This window comes from Anabas testudineus, chromosome 3 (assembly GCF_900324465.2).
Source record: "Anabas testudineus chromosome 3, fAnaTes1.2, whole genome shotgun sequence".
Taxonomy (NCBI): Eukaryota; Metazoa; Chordata; class Actinopteri; order Anabantiformes; family Anabantidae; genus Anabas; species Anabas testudineus.
This window is the reverse complement of record NC_046612.1, coordinates 2,797,943-2,805,442: the sequence shown is the minus strand read 5'-3', so window position 1 is coordinate 2,805,442 and position 7,500 is coordinate 2,797,943. Positions and strand designations below refer to the sequence as shown.

Sequence of the window (7,500 nt, the reverse complement as noted above, 5' to 3'; positions counted from 1 at the left end):
ACGGGCTCTGATAGTCTGCCTTTCTCCCAATTAAACACCAGTCACATGCTCTGTGGTGTTAGTGTTGCTGCAGGAACTCACATGACATTAGCTCAGGATGTGTCTGGATGTGAATTTGAATGATCATGTGTTCATGTGACAAGTTTATGCCCAAGGATCAATAGACTACTGACTAGTGCTGCAGTGTGTGTGGATCAGTCAGCAGCCAGAGCTCGGTGTGGGGCTGTGAGCTGGTTAAATGGCAGACATGGCAGGGGGCTGGAGCTGGGGGCACTGGGTGAACCAGGAGATGTGACGGTTCGGTGTGCAAGTGAGTTTCTTTGGCGTTGTAATGAGCAGAAGTGAACCCTCCCCTGAAACCCAGCACTCGCACCCCCTCTCTGGCTGCTCAGACCTTGGCTTGTCTCAGAAGACACATGATCTCAGGCTGCAGGCTCCAATGTGTGTGTAATGCCTCTGGAACGAGTGTGCTCCCCCGGCTGGTCTGTTACACATTCCTCTAGGTATGTCTAATCTGTATGTTGAAAATTGGCCGCAGGACGTCATATCTTGTTTGAATTAAGGCAGTGATGAAAAAATACCCCCCCCCCCCCCCCCAGTTACAATAGTTAATAAAGGTGTAAAGAAAATCGCAGCAGCAAAGAAAATGTCACTGCATCTCCTCAAGTTGCCCTATGTTAAAATGTGTCCTTTCAAAATGGCAGTCTGCGTCTAATGAGCCCGGCCACTGTCCCTCTGCACTCAGGAGTTCTGCTTCTGTTTCATCTCTGTGAAAATGTCATTTTCTCAATCGTCACTGTTCACGGTTACTATCAGCTGCTGCTTTGTATGCAGCTCTTCCGCTGTGACAGCACCGATCATTTATTAAACTGGCCAAACACAGCCTGGCTTTCCTGACATAAAAGCAGCAATCAAATGCTTTTTCATTACGTTAGAAATTGAGCTGACCTTTTGGAGACTGTGTGTTTATGTGACATGATGCCATTATGAAACCGGTCTCGTCTGGAGTCATCAACAGACACACTCTGTGTAGCTGTTCAGTTATTTAGTGCTGAAAGCAGAAGCAGTGTGAATCACATCCACATCAATCTTTAAATCTGGGTCTTCTGTACATGCAGAGAGCAAAGACAACAATTTGCTGGCTAATTGTGGGACTCATGCTGCTTGGTCTGAAGCCTCGGGGGCTCCACCTTTCTCCCATCATGTGCTTCTGGCTTGTAAACAACTTCAAAGCCGGCCTTGTCCAGTCGTGGCTGCGGCCTCCTCATCACCAGCACACGGCTGATTTATTGATTTGTCGCCTTTTGTTCTGCATTAAAACAGAACTCTGCTGTTTCAGGTGACCACAGAAAGGAAGTAATGAACAACCCGTAGCGACACTTTATTCACAAGAGGCACAGTGTTAATGCACTCGGCAGTGGGGGGGGGGGGGGACTTCGGACCAGCACTATTCCTCGACACTTGTTCCACAGTTGTTCTGAAATAAGCTAAATGTGCTGTTAACGCAGCAGTAACTTGGTGAAGGATCTTTGTCTGCTGTGCTCTGCTTGCTTTTCAGAGCAGCTCCCACTTGCACACATGGAACTCATTCCTATTTTTTATGGATCTCAAGGTCTGAAACAAATGTTTGGAAGCGGTTGCCAGTTGGTAACTAGGCGCCAGCGTTTTGTTGCCAAAACTGGCAAAAATAATTGGCATAGTTTTGTTAATTTGAGCGTGAGTGATCCTCTGTGATGTGCAATTATAGAAGAGCTACGTTTAAACGGACTTACAAGGCTCTGTACATTCAACAGATGACTACACCCATTATCACATGTACAGTTTCTGCTCCTCCAGGTACTCCGGATGACATTATCTGCACTGATGATGTCATCCGGAGGAGTTTTTCAGAGTGACATTTGAAAATAAGAAGGTATGGATACCAGTCGTGTATGAATTGTCCCCAAACGAGAACCACAAGAAGTGAAAAGCAGTGAAGTTGCCCTTTAATTAGCAGAGTAACAAAATGCTCGTCTGTCTGTTGGAAAGTGTCCCTCTTGTTTGGCTTCAGGATCCCAGTATGTGGGATGGTTTCTCTGTGACATTGATGTGTTGTCATTTTCCTTTCCACCACACTTTCCTCATCCTCAGTGATTCAGTGAGTGAGAAATGTGATTTATGTCATTGTGGATTTAGGCAATCACTGTGTGGATAGAGGCATTTAGTTAGAATCCATCGTGAGTGATGAAATCAAACCTCGTTTCTGGTACTGTTCATGGACTGATTTCATTCTGCATATGTGTTCGGTATATGTGCAGTCTGAGCAGATCTGAGTTGTACAGTTTTCACTGTGCTGGATTCAGATTGCCTACCTATGCATACCTTCAACATGACTGAGACAGATACACCAGTTGCTTCTCTGACAAAGCAGCTGCTCAACAAGGGTTTGTTGTATTAAACACACTGACTGCGAATACTTTAACTACCAGTGTTGCCAGATCAACTAATACTGAGGTGTTGCAGATTACAGCTTTAAAAATGTCATGTCTTATGAATTGCAGCCATTCAGGAGTGGTGCGGGTTGTGTTTTGTTCTTGGAGTTCGGTGGTGTGAGAGCAGGTCAGTGGAGGAATGTCTGACCTAGTTCAAGTCGACAATATAACAGAATTTCACACCTTGTTGTGACCGAGCAGCATGCACAACCTTTAAACACAGCAGTCAAATCACAGGATCCCAAACAGACAGAGAGCCTCTGTACCTGGACACTTAGCTTTGGATCATAACAAATGTGATCAACCACCTCTTTGTCTTTTTTGTGTGAACTACAGTTCCACATTAAAGGGGCTCTCTGAATTAGCAACAGGTGGCCAGCTCACAAAACATTAAACTCTTATAGTTTATCGTTAAAGGTCAAATGAAAAAAGTAACGGTGTAGAGCACATTTAGTATTTCTAATCATATCCCAACTGTTTCTAATGAGGTGCATGTCCAGGCCACCTGCAGTGAAGAAGCAGTTATGTTGGGATGTGTGAGTTTTAGATGCTGGTCATCTTTGGATGGATGTAGCAGAGGCTGCCTTCTTGGCACAGCCCGTCTACTTTCTGTTTTTTTCCCACCTCCCACTGAGTTCTGGTTCGCTTGCCTCCCACTCAGTCCACCATCCAGCGTGCATTGCATCACAAATCTAAGCCCGTACAGTGGTTGCCTTCCAGTAACACGGACTATTTCTGCACAAGTGGCCTTTGCTAATTGATTTGGTTTTAAATACTCTGCATGAGTCAAGGATAGGAAATGTTTGCTGTGTTCTTTTGCAGTCTATAATTAAACACGAGCTATGTTTTAGGAGGAGCAGTCTGTCTGAGCAACCGGTGCCCTGCAGCAGCCGCCATATGTGGTTCTGTGAGTGCTGTGATGTAAGGACCCCCAGTCTGCTCTTTAAAAATACAAAATTTTGGTCATGCTGAGCAGTCTGGAGCAGCAGTAGCTCGTATGGTTGTCATAGTGACGGGGATGGAAACTCATGCTGCCTACTACTTGATAGGCGTTTAGAACACACTCTTTCATTTGCCCTCTTCCAGTAGTTTAAGTTCAGTAATGCTGCTTCTTTATAGCACTAACTTGTGTTATATGGCTGAAACAAATCAAACCTGTCATTTGGCATTTAGTGACTGAATGGAAATCGTGCCGCACTTTTTTTGCTGTAGCCTTTAGAGGGAACCCACACATGGTTATCTATTGATCGGACTGATACCTTGAAAAAGTTAAAGCTTCTTTGTTGGAATGAGGTGAAGTGCTCCAGTTTAAATGAACACAAGCCGTTTGTGAATGCAACTGGCTCCTTTATTAGCTTCCCGCACTGCTCGACACAGGATCTGTTACAGCTTTTAGGCTATAAATAGATAATTGTCTGCTGATGATTTCAAAAATGAGTTTGACATCTCCTTTCTTATTCTAGTATTTTTAGTGATTGTATTTAATTGAACTGTGCCGACGGTGTTGCCGATTTGACTGCGTTGTTAGATTAGTTCAATTTGGAAATGATGAAAGTAGATTTTTGGAATCACTGTCACTTTGCGTAGCTGTTATCTGAGCTTACTATTATGATAATTAAACAGTCAGATCGGCCAGGAAATCGTGGTCCTCTTAGCTACACAAACATCTGTAAGACCGATCAGTAGTTATTGGGCCAAATCCAGGTTCACTTTAAAACCACAGTTTGTGATTTCAGCGTTTTTGGCCAAAGCAAACCATCATCACAGTCCTCGACTGAAAGAGTATCTGCTCTGAAATGTGTTTCAGGTTGCAGCTGAGCTCTTTGGCTATTACTGGACTGCATCTCTGGCAGAAATCCCTGCTGCCATGGTTGCCACCTCGAGGCTCATGCCTCTTAGTCACCAGGGCAGAAATGTAACCTAATCAGGTGTCTGCTGCTCCCAGTACATAAGCGCACCCCGCTGTTAACATAGTATAGATTGTCACACAGATCTGTACAACACCACATGTGGAGGAGCACATTGTGTCATGTCACTCTGCTACCCTGCAATTTTCACTTGGTTTGCTTATTAATTCTTTTTATGGCTTTGGGCAGTAAAATTAATTTTCCATCTAACGTCCTCTTCCTTCTGCTTGGTGGTTGCTCGATGTTGCCAAAGTAAATAGGAAATAGAATAGTTGCCTAAAGGTTACAGAGACATGTCTGTTACATAGAGATTGGAGGTTTGCTTCTCCAGACAGAATAAAAAGTAGGAAGTGAACCGTGTCGCACACTTCACTACAAATGCTCCTGATCGTTCTCACACTCAGTCCGTGGACTGCTCAATGCCAAATAGTACTAGTTGTGGTGATTGGTATCTTTCTTATGCAGATTAGGTGCGTGAATGAGGGCCTACAGACTTGATGGGTCGGCCACATCGACCCCACCCTTGGATTTTAAAGACTGGAGCACCGAAGTTCCCCCCATTGCTTTGAAGATCCCTCAGTATTTGGCTGTAATCTACTCCCCAAGTCTCAGACAAACGCTGCTCTCATTACTTAACATGTTTGTTGACAAATTTCAACATTTGTGTCACTCATCAATTTATTTTTGCACCCGATGATGTTTGTGAAAATGATCCTGCGTTGGAATTCCCCAGGAAGTGACTGTGGAGCAACGCTGAGCTTTGTTCAGCAGGAGTAAGTGAACATTCATGGAAATGTATCCCACCCCCCGCTCCTCCTCACCCTCCTGTAGCCCAGGGCGTCTATTCTTAGTTTTCCCCATAAGGATAAATTCTTGTTACAAATATTTGGCGGCTAACTTGCGTGGGGAGTTACCCCACTGTATAAGGCCACCCTGCTGGCAGAGGGGCTGAAAAGGCCCCAGTGCTGCAGATTAGAAAGGACGAAACAGGCTGAAGATGAGCAGGAGATTGGTGAATCACTTATAGTCTATCATATAGTCTAAAACGATCGCTGCAGTACTTTCTTTCTTTCCTTTTTTTGTTAAATTGAACTTCATTTAATTTATTTCTCATTTAGATAATCATGACATACTTTTATTGATCCCCTTGGGATAAAAATCTTCTTGCAGGAGAGTTCAGATTACTCACAGATTCACCTCAGTGGGCTTTAGTTTGTACAACGACGGCCTCTGTCCTAAGGAAATATTCCCCCTATAACAGGAAAATGATGGAAGAAACCTCAGGAAGAGCAACAGAGGAGGGATCCGCTCTGCTCTTTGTTGTATGAAACATCATGTGTGAAGCAGAACAACAAGGTTTTAGACTGTGTAATGATAGTTTACAGGTAAAGTAATGACTAGAACCAACACTTCCCGTAATATAACTTAATCGTGTATTTTGTTTTGTCGCAGTGGATCCAAAACAGCACCAACTGTCAGAACCCACTCACTGTCAGCCTGTCAGCCATGACTTGCTAAAACTGGCTTCTCGTTAGAACGTTCGAAACACAGGCCTGAGATATTTCTGATGACTGAAACGTTGTGTCTGGAGCCACGAGAGATGTTGTTCACCATCGACCATTTTCAGGAACTGTGCAGTTACTGCACTGATGCTGACGTACAGAATTGGTGGACTTTCCCTTTAAGTTAGTATCTTCAAATCGATCGGTCGGACATCACCTACTATTGCTGCCAGTGTTTGTTTCAGTCCCCCCTGATCGGTCACGACGCGCTGATGCTTCTTGTTATGTTGTGATTAGTGCTGAGGTTTCTCTCTTTTGTTGGACAGTGTATCAGGGAGCAAAGTGCATGTTGACAAATCCACCATCACGTATGATAGTAACATTTCATCACAAGCAGGTGAAAAAGCTTTAACACACAGACAGGACGAGTCTCGTCTCATAAATCTCATATAACAATAGTCTGCACACTAATTATTCAATATTTTCTCTCTCTTACATGAAAATGGTTTTAGCCATGTTGCTTTTTTCAGATAGCTTTGTTTTCACGTTGCTGCCTTCTGAAACGTATTGAACCTGACACTGCAAAATTCTGCAGATGGATGGCACCAGAAATAGCCCTTTAAGTGGCCGTTAATGTACGACTGTTACACAATCGGACTGTCAGTGCTCCTTGCCCTTGGCCAAAACCTTTTCTGTCTGGAACAGACTTGCTTGCACTCTTCCCTACCTCCCTGCAAGCCTCTGATGTTGCTTGTGGAGGTTGTAGAGTTTGAATAGAGCTATATAAGGGAAACTATTCTTTGTTTATTAGTTAAGGGAGAGTACATGGGACTGCTGCCAGGCCTCTCACAGTACAAAATGGGGAAAGAAAGAAGATGAAATGCCACTACACTCATACAGTACTCTGCTGTGTAGAGCTGTAAAACTCCTTTTTAAAGGCGGTGTTATGAGCGTGGCAGCTGGCTTACATTACATGTGGACATTCAAAGCTCAGTGTTAATCAAGTGGCTGAAAATAGCCTTTTATTTGTGCACCGTGCTCTGGGCAGTGCTCACTAATGCAGCAAGCCACAGAGATACAGCGCTTACATTAGCGGCCTCCCAATGACTTCATCTGGAGTCAGTAGAGTTATGAGCAGGGGAGATTGTTGGAGACAGGCCATTTATCCAGCTGCAGCGGACGACTCCTCTGCAAGCTTTACTCACAGTTTAGCAGGTGTGGCATCGCTGTTTGATGCTCACCTCAGCTCCAGTGCATCACTGACACTCAGCCTGCAAATAAACCAGCTAAAGGAACAGTGTAGGACTGAGATTGGATATTTTTATTTAATGCCTTTCTCCTGTGCGATTGAACAACACATAACAGCTGTGCTATTCAGTTAAGATGGAAGCTACAGGGTTATATTTCAAGTTTTGGTAGCGGTGAGGTGTTTGAGGTTACCTGCTCAACTCTTCTGTATGTCTAGAGACTGTACGGAGAGGTCTCCACCACCTGTCTTTTATAAACCGGTTCATCAGGGCTGTGACTGATGTGCAAGTCAATTCTCAGGTTGAGTTGTCAACTTGTTGTTGCATACACTTTACATGAACTGCATGCTGTTGAGCAAAGCTCTACCTTCAA

General features: G+C 44.1%; 1 protein-coding gene across 2 annotated transcripts in view; it reads left to right on the top strand.

The window, feature by feature from the left end:
• Positions 1-7,500, top strand: part of tln2a (talin 2a) — a 71,675-nt gene that overhangs the window by 1,060 nt on the left and 63,115 nt on the right. The window lies entirely within an intron of this gene.